Below are 19,924 nucleotides of genomic sequence, written 5' to 3' on the forward strand. Positions count from 1 at the left end.
CCAGAGGAAGTGCTTTTTCAGTGTCGGCACCCCGTTTATGGAATGGCTGGCTCACGGTGGCTTGCTTGGTGCCTTTTTGACCTACCCTTTTTGTGGGTGTCAAAAAGGAAGGGGCTGGGGTTTCTGCTGAATATTTCCCAAACAGTTAGCAGAAGCATGAAAACAAAAATCCCCAATTACTTTCTGAAAAATCTCAGCCGAAAGGACATAGATTGTTTCAACATACTGGTGAATGGAATAAGCAATGGGTAAAAAGAGGGTGGATTGGAGCCATATGTGCATGCAAAATTATCTACCCTTTTGTGAAATAGCAGGGTGGGAAGTCTGCTGGATATTATCCACCCCTCTCCCCTGAAAGTCTCCCACAATTTTGAAACAGACTGAAAAAGACAATTCTCACATTTCAGCTCAGGTGTAATACAATTTATGAAATGGTAAAACGGCATACTAAAAATTTAAAAACGGTTTGTGTGTGACCTTTTTAAATATTTCAATGGAATATACCTCATTTTAGTCATTAATAGGTAAAAGTTCATCCATTTGTGCTACAGGAAATAATTTTTGAGAAAAAAATTGAAAAAGTCATCACCCTACTGGCGATACTTGGCTGCCACCAGGTGCTGCCTGCTTGCCCAGAGGGGTGCCCACTATCTTGCCTTGCATCTTCAGCTTCTTCTGTTTCTTCTTCCTCTTCTTCTTCGGCTGGGTGCTATCATCTCCCAGTCCAGTTCCTGGGAATGTTTGAAGGCAGAGACACAAGACTTCATTAAACCAAGCGAGGAAAATATTTTGCAATCTGGCTGACAAGATGCTGTGCAAACATTTCTGCAAGAGCCTAAGAACATAACGTACATGCTGGACTCCAACTCCCATCAACCTTTGCCAGTATGGCTGATCAGGAACGATGAGAGTTGTAGCCCAGCAACTTCTGGAGGTCTGCTGGAAGCACCAAGACAACTGAATTTTTCCAAGTTGCATTTTCAAAACACACTACTGTCATTCCATTGTAGCATCAGGACCCTTTCCTGAGCAGATTATAATCTAAAATGAGCTTTGGTTAAAATAAAGGAAAACATTAAGCACCACCACTTTGAGGTTTCATCTCAAGCAGTATATAAATCTTGTGAAATAAAGAAATGAAAATAATTACAATAACTAAGGATCTAAAGAAGTAAATGACAGCATCAGATAATTGTACCAAATTTCCTTTTTCGTGGCTTGGGGGCTTCCTGGGTGCAAATTTTCTTGGCCAATTTCTGCAGGTAAGAGTCTTTTTTGACTAAACTGGCCATTGTGGGATCAAGGTCTCGTGAAGGTAAAAGATAAAAGTAAATAAACCAAAAATTAAAATAAAATCATAGGATAGTCTCGCAGGGGGGATGTTGCCTCTAAGTCAAAGATATCTTGTTCATTCCGATCATCCTCTCTTCAAAACTTCTACCCAGAATGCTGTGTGAGGCTGCTTCTGCTATATTGACTCAAAGTGGACAAAACTCATGGGGGCCATGTTTGCATACTCACTTTTCATCCTCCGTAATGAGAGAGAGAAATTATTCAATGACATGGGTAAACTGAAGGAGACTCATGGCTTGATATTGACTAGTCAAGAAAATAAAAATCCACAGAAAGCCATCTGAACACAAGTACAGGCATTTGAGGGGGAAAGTGGACATCTGTTGGCTTGTAAAGCTATTGTGTACACAGGTACAGATTGTACAATCTTTAATATCACATGTGAATAATTGTACAAGAGCATACCTAAGTAATTTGTACACATGGGTATCCCAAATTGCAGTGGCGGAGCTAGGCTCCGCGGCACCCGGGGCGGCAAAGGAACCGCCCCCGGGGGCGGGGCGTCGTGACGGCACCTTGTGACGTCACGATGCCCCGCCCCTGGGGCGTTTCCGGGAGTGCCGCCACCGCTTCTGCAGCCCCCTTTTAAGCCGAAGAGCCCGCTTTTAAGCTCTGCGGCTCAAAAGGAGGCTGTGGAAGCGGCGGTCCGACGCTGCTGCTCCCGGGGCGACTGAGCGGCAGCACGTGGGGGTGACAAGCGCCGGCCCCTCCTGCCACTCCCCACGCTGCCGGTCACCCCGGGAGCAGCAGCGCTGCACGGACGGGGTGCTCCCTCGGCCGTGCACTGTTGCTCCTGGGGTGACGGAGGGAGTGGCAGCGCTTGGGAATGGCGGGAGGGGCTGCCGCTTGTCACCCCCATGCGCCGCCGCTTGCTCCGTCGCCCCGGGAGCAACAGCGCACGGCCGAGGGAGCACCCCGTCCGTGCAGCGCTTGCTGCTCCCAGGGTGACCGGCGTTGCGTGGGGAGTGGCGGGAGGGGCCGGCGCTTGTCACCCCCACCCGCTGCTTGTCACCCCCACCCGCCGCTTGTCACACCCACCCGCCGCTTGTCACACCTGCCACTCGGGCCGTACCGCCCCCACCGCACCCCCCTAGCGACGCCCCTGCCAAATTGTACATCTGTTTAACGGAACAGGTGAACAGCCCCCATGTGTCACATCAGCCAGCTAAATTTTACTTTCCAGCAAACACGTGCGCAGGGTTACGCATTAAAGAGAGCCGCTTCTACGCATGCACAAGTGTTTGCGCGAAAGAGTGTACTGATCAACTATTGTGTACAGAGTTTCACAAACTGAAAATATGAATAGCTGTAGGAGCGTGCAGCTAAACAACTTATCTACAGAGGTTGTACGCTCGTCGAACGCCACGTGCCAACCAACACATGCTGGCCGCTCACGGGAAGGAGAGATCATCTCGTGTGTTGGCGCAAGGCAAACGAATCCATTCGGGACCTCCCATTCTGTGTAGGGCTGGCCAGTGGGCAGTTGGCGGAGATGCACCCCCTTAAGGCTTTTAAGGGTGGGCACGCGTTCCCCTAAACCGGGATCGCAGGGCGTACAAAGAAGGCGCTGCAACCCGTGTGGTTCACCTCACCGCGTGCGCTTCCCTTGCAGCAATCGCAAAAGCGCACATTACGCGCGGAACTAGCCCACGGCCTTTTGCGACTGGCTCGGCGCTCCATTGGTAGACCCTGTGAGGAGAAGGCGAAGGATTATGGGATGTTGGAGGAGCTTCGGAAGGAGGAGGAGGAGGAAACCTTTCCCCCGCCCCATTGTTTGGATGTAGCCAATGAAGGAGGAACCGTTCGCAAGAGAAAAAGGAAAAATGGCCGCCTGTCTGCCTATCTGTATTGAGTAAGATACGGAGATAAAACATTTATTTGTTAGATAATCGATCGATCTATTTATTTAGACTTCTTTTGTGACTGTAGAGCAGGAGGGCGATGCACCTGGCTTCTCTCACTTCTCAAATGCATGCTTGTGCTTTCAGTGACTGGTGTGTTTACTACTCCGGCGCATGGGCGTACCCTAGAGGCAGATTACAGGTGGGTAGCCGTGTTGGTCTGCCATAGTCGAAACAAAATAGAAAATTCTTTCCAGTAGCACCTTAGAGACCTCAGTTGGTCTCTAAGGTCCTAGAGGCAGAGTCCGGGGAGAGTCCGGGGAATGGAGAGCGGGGAGGTAAGTGAGGCAGAGCAGGGGCTTGGGGCCTTCGCGCCTCCAGCGTCCCTCTGGACCCTGCTGCGCTCTGAGGGCTGAGCACGAGAGCCAGGGAGGGGAGGACAGTACCCGCTCAGTCAGCCCAGCTGCCCGACCCCGTGCGCTCCTCGGGGCGCAGATCGCTGCGCCTCCGACAAAGGCGTCTTGAAGGCGGGGAGGGGCGCTGGGGATGTAGCTGGGACAGTGCCGCCGCCCGCCGGCTGGTGGCGAGGTGAGAGTGGAGGGTGCGGGAGCCTTTTCCTGGGAAGAAGGCTCTGCTGAACTCTGGAGATCGAGGGGGGGTGTCTTTTACTTCCGAGGAAACACGTGCAGGAAAAGGGCTCGAGAACCACGTGGGCGCGCAGCCTGCGCGGCTGACCTGCGCCACTTGCGGGTGGACTGGGCCGGCGTACACCCGAGGAAACGTTCCTGGCGAGATCTGCACATGAGAAAAGTTCTGGGTGGGATTGCAACCGGACGGGGGAGGGGGTCCGTCCACTCTTGTTGTGGCTTCTCTCTCTCTCTCACTCACACACACACACACACACACACGGCAATCACGTCTCTATTCCGGCAATCTGAATTCTGGAAAAAGCAGAATTTGCAGCGAAGAGAGAAACAATCCACGAGCAAACAAGTTAGAATTTGCAAACAGGAGAAGGGCAGTGTTCCTCTTTTCCTGCATCCAAAAGGAATAATAATATTTTTTTAAAAGTGGGGTGTTGGTGCATTTTATTTTACTTCTTCAAGTCGGATTCCCAAGCTTTAAAAGAGAAATAAATGAGTTTGAAGAAAAAGAGAGAGAAATGAGCCAAGGACTTAAAAGGGGGAAGGGACCAGCCAGGGGGAGAGGGGAGGGGGAGAGGGAGGGGGGACTATGGGAAATTGCAAAGGGGGCATCCAAAAGAGTAGTGGTGGGTTTTTGCAGGGATAAATAAAAGAAGAGGAAAAGAATGGTGTGTGTGTGTGTGTGTGTAAGGGGCTGATTTCAGGGAGCCAAAATGGCACCGGGAGATGTGTGTGCGTGTGTAAGCAACGCTGAAGCGATTTAAGGGGGCAGGTGGCAACCCAAGCACATCAGAGCCCTGCTTAATTTGCTTTGCTTCTCCACTATGGCGCTTTCCTCTTCCCCCACCTCTGCAGCTTCTCCTTCCCTTTGCTCCCCAGTCGTATCCATATGGCGGGCGGGGATCTTTGTGCCATGGGGCACTGCTGCGTGCGTGTGGGGGGCGCCGGAGGGACCATTGAACCACGGCGCCAGGTAGGCTTAAGACGGCCCTGGGTGTGACCATGGCTTGCCCCCCCCCCTAGTTTTGATACTGGATATGCCCCTGTCCGGCGGGAGAAAGGCTGAAACTTTTCTGAATTGGCGCGCAGAGTAATGCAGCACGAATGAGGGTGGAAGGTTTCTAAACGGGGCAATGCACCCCTTAGTCCTGTTTGTTGAGCGCTGGGCGAGTTCAGATCAGCTTTTCTCAATCTTTTTAGCTTCTAAGGTTTTTGGGTTTATGATTCCCATCATAGCAAGTCAGAAAGCTGGTCTATTGGTCCATCTAGCTTAGTGTGACCTGCAGACTGGCAGTGGCTCTCCAGGGTTTCACTCTCCCAGCTCTCCACAAAATGATGAGCACCTTCTTCAGAAATAAGGTTCCAGATCTAAAAGGGATAGTTTGAGTAAGATGCTGTCATGTATTGAGTCAGACCATTACCCCATCTAGCTCAGTATTGTCTGCGCTGAATAACAGCTCTTCCACGAAAAACAATTGTAAACAACAAATTACGCTAGTAGGTTTACAAGACGTTTTGTAAGGAGGACTACCGGTATATGAAATACTACAGAAATAATTTAGGAAGAAGATAATCGGTTATAAATTATTAAAAGTAATAGTGAAACTATGAAAATACAAGATTAAGATATGAAAATTGGAAATCTTTAGATGTGGTTGATGGAAGTCCACAAAATATTGTACAGTAGTGCCCCGCTAGACGAAAATAATTCGTTCTAAGAGTTTTTTCGTAGAGCGAATTTTTCGTCTAGCGAAGCGGCAATGGAGCGCGGAGGTTTTCGCGCTAATTTTTTTTTTTTTTGTCTTGCGAAGCAGCCCCATTGACTTTTTCGTCTTGCGGGGCAGCTTCCGCTAGACGAATGCCGTTCGTCTAGCGAGTTTTTCGTCTAGCGAGGCATTCGTCTAGCGGGGCACCACTGTATAAGATATGAAGGAATGTTAAACTATGTTTGGAAAATATATGTTATATATATATATATATATATATATATATATATATATATATATATATCAACAAACAACAGCTCTTCCAGGTTGGGTGAGCTATAGTCCTTTCCTCCAAAAATAATGTAGCAGTCCAGTCTTTGTGGCTCTAAATAAATAGGAAACTGCCTAATGCTGAGGAAGTCTATCACAGAGTTCGGACTGATGTGAGTTGTGGACCTAAACTTCTGGAGGGCACCAAGTTGGTTAAGGTTAATGAAGCAAAATAGGCTGAAATGTGACCAGTGGGTATTTATTTTGTAATGCATGCATTTTGAGGTGGGTCAAGATTCCACCTAAACATTAGGAAGAACTTCCTGACAGTGAGAGCTGTTCAGCAGTGGAATTTGCTGCCAAGGAGTGTGGTGGAGTCTCCTTCTTTGGAGGTCTTGAAGCGGAGGCTTGACAGCCATCTGTCAGGAATGCTTTGATGGTGTTTCCTGCTTGGCAGGGGGTTGGACTGGATGGCCCTTGGGGTCTCTTCCAACTCTATTATTCTATGGAGATGTGCAGTTGATGGAGAAACTGTTGGGATCTGTTGCAAATTGAGTCGTCCCCCAGAAGCAATGACATCCTTCTGGGCCATCTAGAGCAGTGGTCCCGCTCCTTCCTCCTGGGCTGTGTCCAGAAAATGGTGTTGGGGGATGAATGTTCAGACCCCTGGGCTCTCACTTGTGGTGTACCTCAGGGCTCTGTCCTTCCCCCCATGCTTTTCTACATCTATATGAAATTGCTGGAAGAGATCACCAAGAGGTATTGGCTGGGTGTTCACCAGTATGCAGATGATACCCAGCTCTACCTCTCCTTTAAATCTGAACCAGTGAAGGCAGTGAGGGTCCTGTGTGAGTGTCTGGAGGTGGTTGGTGGATGGATGGTGGTTAATGGATTGCGGTTGAATCCTGACAAGACAGAAGTACTATTCTTGGGGAGACAGGGGATGTAGGGGACCCCCTTGAATGGGGTAACTGTGCTCCTGAAGGACCAGGTACGCAACTGTGCTCCTGAAGGACCAGGTACGCACAGTCTGGGAGTCATTTTGGACTCACAGTTGTCTATGGAGGCACTGGTCAGTTCTGTGTCCGGGGCAGCTGTCTACCTGCTCCATCTGGTATGTCAGCTGAGACCCTACCTGTTTGCAGATTGTCTCATTAGAGTGGTGCATGTTCTGGTTATCTCCCGCTTGGAATACTGCAATGCGTCCTACATGGGACTACTTTTGAAGATGACTCAGAAACTATAACTAATCCAGAATGTCGCTGCTAGACAGGTGACTGGGTGCAGCTGCCGGGACCATATAACTTAAAGGATCTACATTGTTTCCCAGTACATTTCAAAGCACAATTTAAAGTGTTGATGCTGACCAGGGTGGATAAAAATCAATGATTTTTAAAATTTAAATCAGATTTTTTTTATTTAAATTGGATTTTTTAAAATAAAATGCTTTTTGAGTAAAATATATTACCATCCAAAGGTTATTCAATCATGAAATAAAGATTAGTTTTTTAATTATGTAGAATAAGGCTGTACATGTTTATTTTTTTTGGTAAATAAATTCCATTAATCCATTCACAATGTCATTTATGCTCTTCCAGAGGTTTTTGTAAAATTATTGTGCAGTTTCTCTGCCTACAAGATATTATCACAGATGCTTGGTTTACGTTTGCAGTTCTCAAAACTGAATTTGACTCAGCAGAGATCACATGCCTCTTCTTCACAGCAAAACATGTTATAACATGAACAGAGTTGAGAAAAAGACCTTAATCCTATTGTTCTACAAACCTATGGATACAGAACCAACCCCTTCAGTGCTAAGTTTCAAGAAGTTCAGTGAATAGAATAGAAACAATATTTTTCTGATTGTTTGGAGTGAATAGATCTAATAGATCTATTTAAATTGTTATTATTAAGGTCATGATTATTTTTCTCCTTCCTAAGTACAACAGAAAAGTTGTCCCAATATGAATGATTAACCCATTAAACTGGGGATAAAAAAACTAATATGGAAAGTTGTTATTCTAAAAATATTCATCTACTTGCATATTAAAGTTATACCAGCAAGAATTAGTCTTTATGTGGAAAACTGTGATTTAAATCAAGCCTTACTGACTAGTGATTGAAATCCACCCTGATGCTGACCTTTAAAGCCCTAAACAGCTTTAGCCCTGTATACCTGAAGGAGTGTCTGCACTACCATCTTTCAGCCCGGACACTGCGATCAAGCACTGAGGGCCTTTTGGTGGTTCCCTCACGTGAGAAGTGAAGTTACAGAGAACCAGGCAGAGGGCCTTCTCGATAGTGGTGCCCACCTTGTGGAATGCCCTCCCGTCAGATGTTGAGGAAATAAACAACTATCTGACTTTTAGAAGACATCTAAAGGCAGTCCTGAAGGGACGCGGGTGGCGCTGTGGGTTAAACCACAGAGCCTAGGGCTTTTCAATCAGAAGGTCGGCGGTTCAAATCCCCGCAATGATGGGGTGAGCTCCCGTTCCTCGGTCCCTGCTCCTGCCAACCTAGCAGTTCGAAAGCACGTCAAAGTGCAAGTAGATAAATAGGTCGCACTCCAGCGGGAAGGTCAACGGCATTTCCATGCGCTGCTCTGGTTCACCAGAAGCAGCTTAGTCCTGCAGGCCACATGACCTGGAAGCTGGATGCCGGCTCCCTCGGCCAGTAAAGCGAGATGAGCGCCGCGACCCCAGAGTCGTCCGCGACTGGACCTAATGGTCAGGGGTTCCTTTACCTTTAAAGGCAGTCCTATTTAGGGAGGTTTTAACCAGGGTGGATTTGATTTAAATCAAACTGATTTAAATCACAGTTTAAATCACTAGTCAGTAAATCTCAGGGTGGATTTTGATTTAAATCCACCCTGAGCCTTACTGACTAGTAATTTAAATCGTGATTTAAATCAGTTTGATTTAAATCAAATCCACCCTGGTTTTAACTATTTGATGCTTTATCATTTTCTGTTGGGAGGCTCCTAGAGTGGCTGGGGCAACCCAGTCAGACGGGCGGCATCCAAATAAAAAATATATTATTATTATTATGTCAACCGTAGTTTGTTTATTACTCTGTCAAGGAGGGCTGTTTCCCAAACTGTTTTGTACCAATTGTCTACTGTGCTAGAAAGCTCTTGCATCTCACTGCTTGCAATGAATGGCTTATTCATTCAAGACTGTTGTCTTGTATTCATTCAAGACTGTTGTCTTGAAATATATGTAATAAAGCTTTGACTTTCAATTGTTTAGTTGTAACTCTTTCTGACCTTTCTTGGTGAGCAGCTAAGATTCTCTCCTTGCCACCACAATGCCGCAGCCGCGCGTGCTCCCCCAGAGCAAGGAAATCCTCCTTCAGTCTTACAACAAGAGGCTGAAAGATGACATCAAGTCTGTCATGGATAACTTCACAGAAATAATCAAAACTGCAAAGGTATGAGAAGATTACTTGTGGGTGGGTGGGGGGACCTCACGTCATGGCTATTCTTTCTTCCATCCAAACTCCAAGTTTTTGCTCACCTAATTGGAACATAAAAATATTTCCTCATCATTGCTTTAAGTCAAAGCTGGGGGAAATCTGCAGCCACATTCTCACATTCAATTTAAAGCACTATGATATGACTTTAAACAGTCATAACTTCCCCCAAAGAATTCTGGGAGCTGTAGTTTGTTAAGGGTGTCAAAAGTTGTTAGAAGATATTTAGTCCCTTCCCAGAGCTCCCTGTAAAGTGGGGTTGATTGTTGAACCACGCTGAGAATTGTTGCTCAGTGAGGTGAATAGGGGGTCTCCTAAAAGCTGTCAGTGCCCTTAAGAAACTACAGTTCCCAAAATCCTTTGGGGGAAGCCATGACCTTGTAAAGTGGTATAATACTGCTTCAAATTTATAGAATAGAAGGGAGGTCTAAATGAATCAATGTCCCTATAACAAGGATTGAATAAGAAGCCTCCATTTTACTAGTTGGGGGTGTTCTATTCCTCCTTCTGTGGCGGAGTTGGGGAACCAGTGGCTCCTTCTGATGATTTTGGACTCCATCTCCCATCAGCCCCAGCCAGAATGATCATCAGTCAGAGATGATGGGAGTTGTAGTCCAGCAGCATCTAAAGGGTCACATGTTCCCCATGCCTGCTTTGGCCTGAAGTGTTCGGAACCTCTGGCAGAGGGAATGCAATGAAATCTCATGGAGGATAGTGAGAGGGCTGTTTTTCTCTGCAGAAGAGTGAAAGAAAGATGTTGAACCCGAACCCAGTGTAAAAGCTTTGTTTCTAACATTTTCTGTAGATTGAGGAAGAAACCCAAGTTTCTCGGGCAACCCAAGGCGAGCAGGACAACTACGAGATGCAAGTCAGAGCTGCAAATATTGTGAGTAAAAAACATCCAATAGGGAGCATATGTTGGGTGGGTTCTAGGGTGCGTTCAGATACCTGAGAGGCTGCCTTCTCCCCTACAGACCCTCTCAGGTGTTGAGATCAGCAGAGGGCCTTTTTTGGTTGTTCTGCCACCCTCAGAAGTTCTGGGTGCTGATAGCTTAGGACAGCTTATTCCCTGGGGCAGCTCTTCGATTGTGGAATTCCCTCCTCACAGAAGTGTGTCTTCTCGTTTTTGTTGAGATGTGTGTGTTTTAGGATCCACCCAATTCCTTTGAACGTGATTTGTTTTACCGTAACTGTTAAGTATATATATATATAAAAGTTTTAATATGCCCTGGGACCTGCTGGTGAAGGGTGGGCAATAAATTGTTGTTGTTGTTGTTATACATTCAGGGTAAATTGGGGCTGTATGTCAAGATTGGATTACTGAAATGTGCTGTATATGGGCTTTCCTTGTGCTCATTTCAGAAGCTGCAGTTAGTGCAGAATGCTGCAGCATAATTGCTGACAGGAGCAAGAATTTGTCAGCATATAACAGGAGCGGCCAACAGGTCGATCGCGATCTACCTGTCGATCGCGAGGAAGTTCCTGGTCGATCGCGGGTAGATCTTGGGTTCCTTAGTGACTGGCAGCCTAAAAGGGGAATAAAGCTCTCCCCCAATAAAAAAAAGCTCTCCAACTCTTATCTTTCTCCCAAAAGCTCTCCAACTCTTATCTTTCTCCCACTCCCAAATTCTCAATAACAATGGGCAATTAGAGGGAGAGCTCCTTCCTCTCCCGAAACGGAGCAGGACACTCCGTGTGTGAGTGTGTGTGTGTGTGTGTTACGCAGGATGGTCCCGCCTCTTACCCACGTAAACGGCTCCTGTCCCTTTGCTGCTTTAAAGCCAGCCACAAAGCCAGCAGCCTCCCCTTTCCCTGCATGCCTGCCAGATGGCTAGTCCCCAGTCTTCCATCCATTCAGGCAGCATCTCCCTCCCCCACCCCAGTCTTCCATCCATGCAGGCAGCATCTCCCTCCCCCACCCCAGTCTTCCATCCGTGCAGGCAGCACCTCCCTCCCCCACCCCAGTCTTCCATCCGTGCAGGCAGCACCTCCCTCCCCCACCCCAGTCTTCCATCCGTGCAGGCAGCATCTCCCTCCCCCACCCCAGTCTTCCATCCATTCAGGCAGCATCTCCCTCCCCCACCCCAGTCTTCCATCCGTGCAGGCAGCACCTCCCTCCCCCACCCCAGTCTTCCATCCGTGCAGGCAGCACCTCCCTCCCCCACCCCAGTCTTCCATCCATGCAGGCAGCACCTCCCTCCCCCACCCCAGTCTTCCATCCATGCAGGCAGCATCTCCTTCCCCCACCCCAGTCTTCCATCCATGCAGGCAGCATCTCCCTCCCCGACCCTACTCCCCAGTCTTCCATCTGTGCAGGCAGCATCTCCCTCCCCCACCCCAGTCTTCCATCCATGCAGGCAGCATCTCCCTCCCCCACCCCAGTCTTCCATCCATGCAGGCAGCATCTCCCTCCCCCACCCCAGTCTTCCATCCATGCAGGCAGCATCTCCCTCCCCCACCCCAGTCTTCCATCCGTGCAGGCAGCACCTCCCTCCCCCACCCCAGTCTTCCATCCGTGCAGGCAGCATCTCCCTCCCCCACCCCAGTCTTCCATCCGTGCAGGCAGCACCTCCCTCCCCCACCCCAGTCTTCCATCCGTGCAGGCAGCATCTCCCTCCCCCACCCCAGTCTTCCATCCATTCAGGCAGCATCTCCCTCCCCCACCCCAGTCTTCCATCCGTGCAGGCAGCACCTCCCTCCCCCACCCCAGTCTTCCATCCGTGCAGGCAGCACCTCCCTCCCCCACCCCAGTCTTCCATCCATGCAGGCAGCATCTCCCTCCCCCACCCCAGTCTTCCATCCATGCAGGCAGCATCTCCTTCCCCCACCCCAGTCTTCCATCCATGCAGGCAGCATCTCCCTCCCCGACCCTACTCCCCAGTCTTCCATCCGTGCAGGCAGCATCTCCCTCCCCCACCCCAGTCTTCCATCCATGCAGGCAGCATCTCCCTCCCCCACCCCAGTCTTCCATCCATGCAGGCAGCATCTCCCTCCCCCACCCCAGTCTTCCATCCATGCAGGCAGCATCTCCCTCCCCCACGGCAGTCTTCCATCCATGCAGGCAGCATCTCCCTCCCCCACCCCAGTCTTCCATCCATGCAGGCAGCATCTCCCTCCCCCACCCCAGTCTTCCATCCATGCAGGCAGCATCTCCTTCCCCCACCCCAGTCTTCCATCCATGCAGGCAGCATCTCCCTCCCCCACCCCAGTCTTCCATCCATGCAGGCAGCATCTCCTTCCCCCACCCCAGTCTTCCATCCATGCAGGCAGCATCTCCCTCCCCCACCCCAGTCTTCCATCCGTGCAGGCAGCATCTCCCTCCCCCACCCCAGTCTTCCATCCGTGCAGGCAGCATCTCCCTCCCCCACCCCAGTCTTCCATCCATGCAGGCAGCATCTCTCTCCCCAACCCCACTCCCCAGTCTTCCCTCTGTGAAAGTACGGTAGCATTTATTACTACTCAGGAGGAGGAGGCGGCAGCAGCAGCAGCAAGATGAACATTTGGGGATGGTGTGAATTACTGGTAGGTAGGTTTGACTTTAAATGGAAATAGAATCAGATTTCTCCCTCATTCCTCCCTCATATGAAAGCCCCCAGAGCTCTCTGTAATGAACAAAAAAGAAGAACGTCCCACTTCTTTTGCCATTATTAAAATAATTGTGTAGGTCCAAACCATACTGTCCTTAGAGCTAAGGGACTCGATGTGGGAAGCTCATATATTTCCATTGTCTGCCGCCCCTTACTAGGGGATAAAGTCTCTCCTCATTTGTTAATGACAGTGATGGTGGTTCTTAATGCCACTGTTGACTGCTGTTCACTTTACTATGTGCAGGAAGCGTGTGGACACTTTGGCACCCCCACAAGACCAAACTAAGTGAAGGAAGCATGTCCAAAGGTAGCTCTTCTGCTTTCTGTGCAAAGTAACCAGAAAGCAGCACGTTGGTCTACGTTTGGACTTCCTAGGTTTCCATCTACCCGATTTGCGTGACTGCGATTTGGCAGGACCACAACACCAAACTATGTGCAGGAAGTGTGCGGACACTTTGGTACCCCCACAAGACCAAACTAAGTGAAGGAAGCATGTCCGAAGGTGGCTCTTCTGCTTTCTGTGCAAAGTAACCAGAAAGCAGCACGTTGGGCTACGTTTGGACTTCCTAGGTTTCCATCTACCCGATTTGCGTGACTGCGATTTGGCAGCACCACAACACCAAACTATGTGCAGGAAGTGTGCGGACACTTTGGCATCCCCACAAGACCAAACTAATTGAAGGAAGCATGTCCAAAGGTGGCTCTTCTGCTTTCTGTGCAAAGTAACCAGAAAGCAGCACGTTGGGCTACGTTTGGACTTCATAGGTTTCCATCTGCCCGATTTGGGTGAGTGCTCTGTGGCAGCAGCACAACACCAAACTAAGCGCAGGAAGTGTGCCTACACCATGACACCCCCACAAGACCAAACTAAGTGAAGGAAGCATGTCCGAAGGTGGCTCTTCTGCTTTCTGTGCAAAGTAACCAGAAAGCAGCACGTTGGGCTACGTTTGGACTTCCTAGGTTTCCATCTGCCCGATTTGCGTGACTGCGATTTGGCAGCACCACAACACCAAACTAAGCGCAGGAAGTGTGCCTACACTTTGGCAACCCCACAAGACCAAACTAAGTGAAGGAAGCATGTCCAAAGGTGGCTCTTCTGCTTTCTGTGCAAAGTAACCAGAAAGCAGCACGTTGGGCTACGTTTGGACTTTATAGGTTTCCATCTGCCCGATTTGGGTGAGTGCTCTGTGGCAGCAGCACAACACCAAACTAAGCGCAGGAAGTGTGCCTACACCATGACACCCAACAAGACCAAACTAAGTGAAGGAAGCATGTCCGAAGTTGGCTCTTCTGCTTTCTGTGCAAAGTAACCAGAAAGCAGCACGTTGGGCTACGTTTGGACTTCCTAGGTTTCCCTCTGCCTGATTTGGGTGAGTGCTCTGTGGCAGCACCACAACACCAAATTAAGCACAGGAAGCGTGCCTACACCATGACACCCCCACAAGACTAAACTAAGTGAAGGAATCATGTCCGAAGGTGGCTCTTCTGCTTTCTGTGCAAAGTAACCAGAAAGCAGCACGTTGGTCTACGTTTGGACTTCCTAGGTTTCCATCTGCCCAATTTGCGTGACTGCGATTTGGCAGCACCACAACACCAAATTAAGCGCAGGAAGCGTGCCTACACTTTGGCACCCCCACAAGACCAAACTAAGTGAAGGAAGCATGTCCGAAGGTGGCTCTTCTGCTTTCTGTGCAAAGTAACCAGAAAGCAGCACGTTGGTCTACGTTTGGACTTCCTAGGTTTCCATCTGCCCGATTTGCGTGACTGCGATTTGGCAGCACCACAACACCAAACTAAGCGCAGGAAGCGTGCCTACACTTTGGCACCCCCACAAGACCAAACTAAGTGAAGGAAGCATGTCCAAAGGTGGCTCTTCTGCTTTCTGTGCAAAGTAACCAGAAAGCAGCACGTTGGGCTACGTTTGGACTTCCTAGGTTTCCATCTGCCCGATTTGGGTGAGTGCTCTGTGGCAGCACCACAACACCAAATTAAGCGCAGGAAGCGTGCGGACACTTTGGCACCCCCACAAGACCAAACTAAGTGAAGGAAGCATGTCCGAAGGTCGCTCTTCTGCTTTCTTTGCAAAGTAACTAGAAAGCAGCACGTTGGGCTACGTTTGGACTTCCTAGGTTTCCATCTACCCGATTTGCGTGACTGCGATTTGGCAGCACCACAACACCAAACTATGTGCAGGAAGCGTACCTACACTTTGGCACCCCTACAAGAGCAAACTAAGTGAAGGAAGCATGTCTGAAGGTGGCTCGTCTGCTTTTTGTGCAAAGCAACCAGAAAGCAGCACCTTGGGCTACGTTTGGACTTTATAGGTTTCCATCTGCCCTATTTGGGTGAGTGCTCTGTGGCAGCACTACAACACCAAACTAAGCGCAGGAAGCGTGCCTACACTTTGGCAACTCCACATGACCCTAGTAAGTGAAGGAAGCATGATCGAAGCTGGCTCCTTTGCTTTTTGTGCAAAGCAACCAGAAAGCAGCACGTTGGGCTACGTTTGGACTTCCTAGGTTTCCATCTGCCTGATTTGCGTGACTACGATTTGGCAGCAGCACAACACCAAATTAAGCGCAGGAAGCGTGCCTACACTTTGGCACCCCCACAAGACCAAACTAATTGAAGGAAGCATGTCCGAAGGTGGCTCTTCTGCTTTCTGTGCAAAGTAACCAGAAAGCAGCATGTTGGGCTACGTTTGGACTTCCTAGGGTTCCATCTGTCCGATTTGCATGACTGCGATTTGGCAGCAGCACAACACCAAACTAAGCGCAGGAAGTGTGCCTACACCATGACACCCCCACAAGACCAAACTAAGTGAAGGAAGCATGTCCGAAGGTGGCTCTTCTGCTTTCTTTGCAAAGTAACTAGAAAGCAGCACGTTGGGCTACGTTTGGACTTCCTAGGTTTCCATCTAGCCGATTTGCATGACTGCGATTTGGCAGCACCACAACACCAAACTATGTGCAGGAAGCGTACCTACACTTTGGCACCCCTACAAGAGCAAACTAAGTGAAGGAAGCATGTCCGAAGGTGGCTCGTCTGCTTTTTGTGCAAAGCAACCAGAAAGCAGCACCTTGGGCTACGTTTGGACTTTATAGGTTTCCATCTGCCCGATTTGGGTGAGTGCTCTGTGGCAGCACTACAACACCAAACTAAGCGCAGGAAGCGTGCCTACACTTTGGCAACTCCACATGACCCAAGTAAGTGAAGGAAGCATGATCGAAGCTGGCTCCTTTGCTTTTTGTGCAAAGCAACCAGAAAGCAGCACGTTGGGCTACGTTTGGACTTCCTAGGTTTCCATCTGCCCGATTTGCGTGACTGCGATTTGGCAGCACCACAACACCAAACTAAGCGCAGGAAGCGTGCCTACACTTTGGCACCCCCACAAGACCAAACTAAGTGAAGGAAGCATGTCCAAAGGTGGCTCTTCTGCTTTCTGTGCAAAGTAACCAGAAAGCAGCACGTTGGGCTACGTTTGGACTTCCTAGGGTTCCATCTGTCCGATTTGCATGACTGCGATTTGGCAGCAGCACAACACCAAACTAAGCGCAGGAAGTGTGCCTACACCATGACACCCCCACAAGACCAAACTAAGTGAAGGAAGCATGTCCGAAGGTGGCTCTTCTGCTTTCTGTGCAAAGTAACCAGAAAGCAGCACGTTGGGCTACGTTTGGACTTCCTAGGTTTCCATCTACCCGATTTGCGTGACTGCGCTTTGGCAGCACCACAACACCAAACTATGTGCAGGAAGCGTGCAGACACTTTGGCACCCCCACAAGACCAAACTAATTGAAGGAAGCATGTCCAAAGGTGGCTCTTCTGCTTTCTGTGCAAAGTAACCAGAAAGCAGCACGTTGGGCTACGTTTGGACTTCCTAGGTTTCCATCTGCCCGATTTGGGTGAGTGCTCTGTGGCAGCACCACAACACCAAATTAAGCGCAGGAAGCGTGCGGACTCTTTGGCACCCCCACAAGACCAAACTAAGTGAAGGAAGCATGTCCGAAGGTGGCTCGTCTGCTTTTTGTGCAAAGCAACCAGAAAGCAGCACCTTGGGCTACGTTTGGACTTTATAGGTTTCCATCTGCCCTATTTGGGTGAGTGCTCTGTGGCAGCACTACAACACCAAACTAAGCGCAGGAAGCGTGCCTACACTTTGGCAACTCCACATGACCCTAGTAAGTGAAGGAAGCATGATCGAAGCTGGCTCCTTTGCTTTTTGTGCAAAGCAACCAGAAAGCAGCACGTTGGGCTACGTTTGGACTTCCTAGGTTTCCATCTGCCCGATTTGCGTGACTGCGATTTGGCAGCACCACAACACCAAATTAAGCGCAGGAAGCGTGCCTACACTTTGGCACCCCCACAAGACCAAACTAAGTGAAGGAAGCATGTCCGAAGGTGGCTCTTCTGCTTTCTGTGCAAAGTAACCAGAAAGCAGCACGTTGGTCTACGTTTGGACTTCCTAGGTTTCCATCTGCCCGATTTGCGTGACTGCGATTTGGCAGCACCACAACACCAAACTAAGCGCAGGAAGCGTGCCTACACTTTGGCACCCCCACAAGACCAAACTAAGTGAAGGAAGCATGTCCAAAGGTGGCTCTTCTGTTTTCTGTGCAAAGTAACCAGAAAGCAGCACGTTGGGCTACGTTTGGACTTCCTAGGGTTCCATCTGTCCGATTTGCATGACTGCGATTTGGCAGCAGCACAACACCAAACTAAGCGCAGGAAGTGTGCCTACACCATGACACCCCCACAAGACCAAACTAAGTGAAGGAAGCATGTCCGAAGGTGGCTCTTCTGCTTTCTGTGCAAAGTAACCAGAAAGCAGCACGTTGGGCTACGTTTGGACTTCCTAGGTTTCCATCTACCCGATTTGCGTGACTGCGCTTTGGCAGCACCACAACACCAAACTATGTGCAGGAAGCGTGCAGACACTTTGGCACCCCCACAAGACCAAACTAATTGAAGGAAGCATGTCCAAAGGTGGCTCTTCTGCTTTCTGTGCAAAGTAACCAGAAAGCAGCACGTTGGGCTACGTTTGGACTTCCTAGGTTTCCATCTGCCCGATTTGGGTGAGTGCTCTGTGGCAGCACCACAACACCAAATTAAGCGCAGGAAGCGTGCGGACACTTTGGCACCCCCACAAGACCAAACTAAGTGAAGGAAGCATGTCCGAAGGTGGCTCTTCTGCTTTCTTTGCAAAGTAACTAGAAAGCAGCACGTTGGGCTACGTTTGGACTTCCTAGGTTTCCATCTACCCGATTTGCGTGACTGCGATTTGGCAGCACCACAACACCAAACTATGTGCAGGAAGCGTACCTACACTTTGGCACCCCTACAAGAGCAAACTAAGTGAAGGAAGCATGTCCGAAGGTGGCTCGTCTGCTTTTTGTGCAAAGCAACCAGAAAGCAGCACCTTGGGCTACGTTTGGACTTTATAGGTTTCCATCTGCCCTATTTGGGTGAGTGCTCTGTGGCAGCACTACAACACCAAACTAAGCGCAGGAAGCGTGCCTACACTTTGGCAACTCCACATGACCCTAGTAAGTGAAGGAAGCATGATCGAAGCTGGCTCCTTTGCTTTTTGTGCAAAGCAACCAGAAAGCAGCACGTTGGGCTACGTTTGGACTTCCTAGGTTTCCATCTGCCTGATTTGCGTGACTACGATTTGGCAGCAGCACAACACCAAATTAAGCGCAGGAAGCGTGCCTACACTTTGGCACCCCCACAAGACCAAACTAATTGAAGGAAGCATGTCCGAAGGTGGCTCTTCTGCTTTCTGTACAAGGTAACCAGAAAGCAGCACGAGCAACATTTGGACTTCCTAGGGTTCCATCTGTCCGATTTGCATGACTGCGATTTGGCAGCAGCACAACACCAAACTAAGCGCAGGAAGTGTGCCTACACCATGACACCCCCACAAGACCAAACTAAGTGAAGGAAGCATGTCCGAAGGTGGCTCTTCTGCTTTCTTTGCAAAGTAACTAGAAAGCAGCACGTTGGGCTACGTTTGGACTTCCTAGGTTTCCATCTAGCCGATTTGCATGACTGCGATTTGGCAGCACCACAACACCAAACTATGTGCAGGAAGCGTACCTACACTTTGGCACCCCTACAAGAGCAAACTAAGTGAAGGAAGCATGTCCGAAGGTGGCTCGTCTGCTTTTTGTGCAAAGCAACCAGAAAGCAGCACCTTGGGCTACGTTTGGACTTTATAGGTTTCCATCTGCCCGATTTGGGTGAGTGCTCTGTGGCAGCACTACAACACCAAACTAAGCGCAGGAAGCGTGCCTACACTTTGGCAACTCCACATGACCCAAGTAAGTGAAGGAAGCATGATCGAAGCTGGCTCCTTTGCTTTTTGTGCAAAGCAACCAGAAAGCAGCACGTTGGGCTACGTTTGGACTTCCTAGGTTTCCATCTGCCTGATTTGCGTGACTACGATTTGGCAGCACCACAACACCAAACTAAGCGCAGGAAGCGTGCCTACACTTTGGCACCCCCACAAGACCAAACTAATTGAAGGAAGCATGTCCGAAGGTGGCTCTTCTGCTTTCTGTGCAAAGTAACCAGAAAGCAGCACGTTGGGCTACGTTTGGACTTCCTAGGGTTCCATCTGTCCGATTTGCATGACTGCGATTTGGCAGCAGCACAACACCAAACTAAGCGCAGGAAGTGTGCCTACACCATGACACCCCCACAAGACCAACTAAGTGAAGGAAGCATGTCCGAAGGTGGCTCTTCTGCTTTCTGTGCAAAGTAACCAGAAAGCAGCACGTTGGGCTACGTTTGGACTTCCTAGGTTTCCATCTACCCGATTTGCGTGACTGCGCTTTGGCAGCACCACAACACCAAACTATGTGCAGGAAGCGTGCAGACACTTTGGCACCCCCACAAGACCAAACTAAGTGAAGGAAGCATGTCCAAAGGTGGCTCTTCTGCTTTCTGTGCAAAGTAACCAGAAAGCAGCACGTTGGGCTACGTTTGGACTTCCTAGGTTTCCATCTGCCCGATTTGGGTGAGTGCTCTGTGGCAGCACCACAACACCA

General features: G+C 49.4%; 1 long non-coding RNA gene across 1 annotated transcript; it reads right to left on the minus strand.

Annotated features, from left to right (window-relative positions):
- Positions 1 to 700: 700 nt before the first annotated feature.
- LOC117040564 lies at positions 701 to 1,395 on the minus strand. Its single transcript, XR_004425875.1, has 2 exons — positions 1,199 to 1,395; positions 701 to 731 (listed from the first exon to the last, which is right to left on the minus strand). It is a non-coding gene; the product is annotated as an uncharacterized LOC117040564 (long non-coding RNA).
- Positions 1,396 to 19,924: the final 18,529 nt, after the last annotated feature.

The sequence above is a fragment of the Lacerta agilis genome, unplaced genomic scaffold (genome assembly GCF_009819535.1).
Source record: "Lacerta agilis isolate rLacAgi1 unplaced genomic scaffold, rLacAgi1.pri scaffold_116_arrow_ctg1, whole genome shotgun sequence".
NCBI classification, from domain to species: Eukaryota; Metazoa; Chordata; class Lepidosauria; order Squamata; family Lacertidae; genus Lacerta; species Lacerta agilis.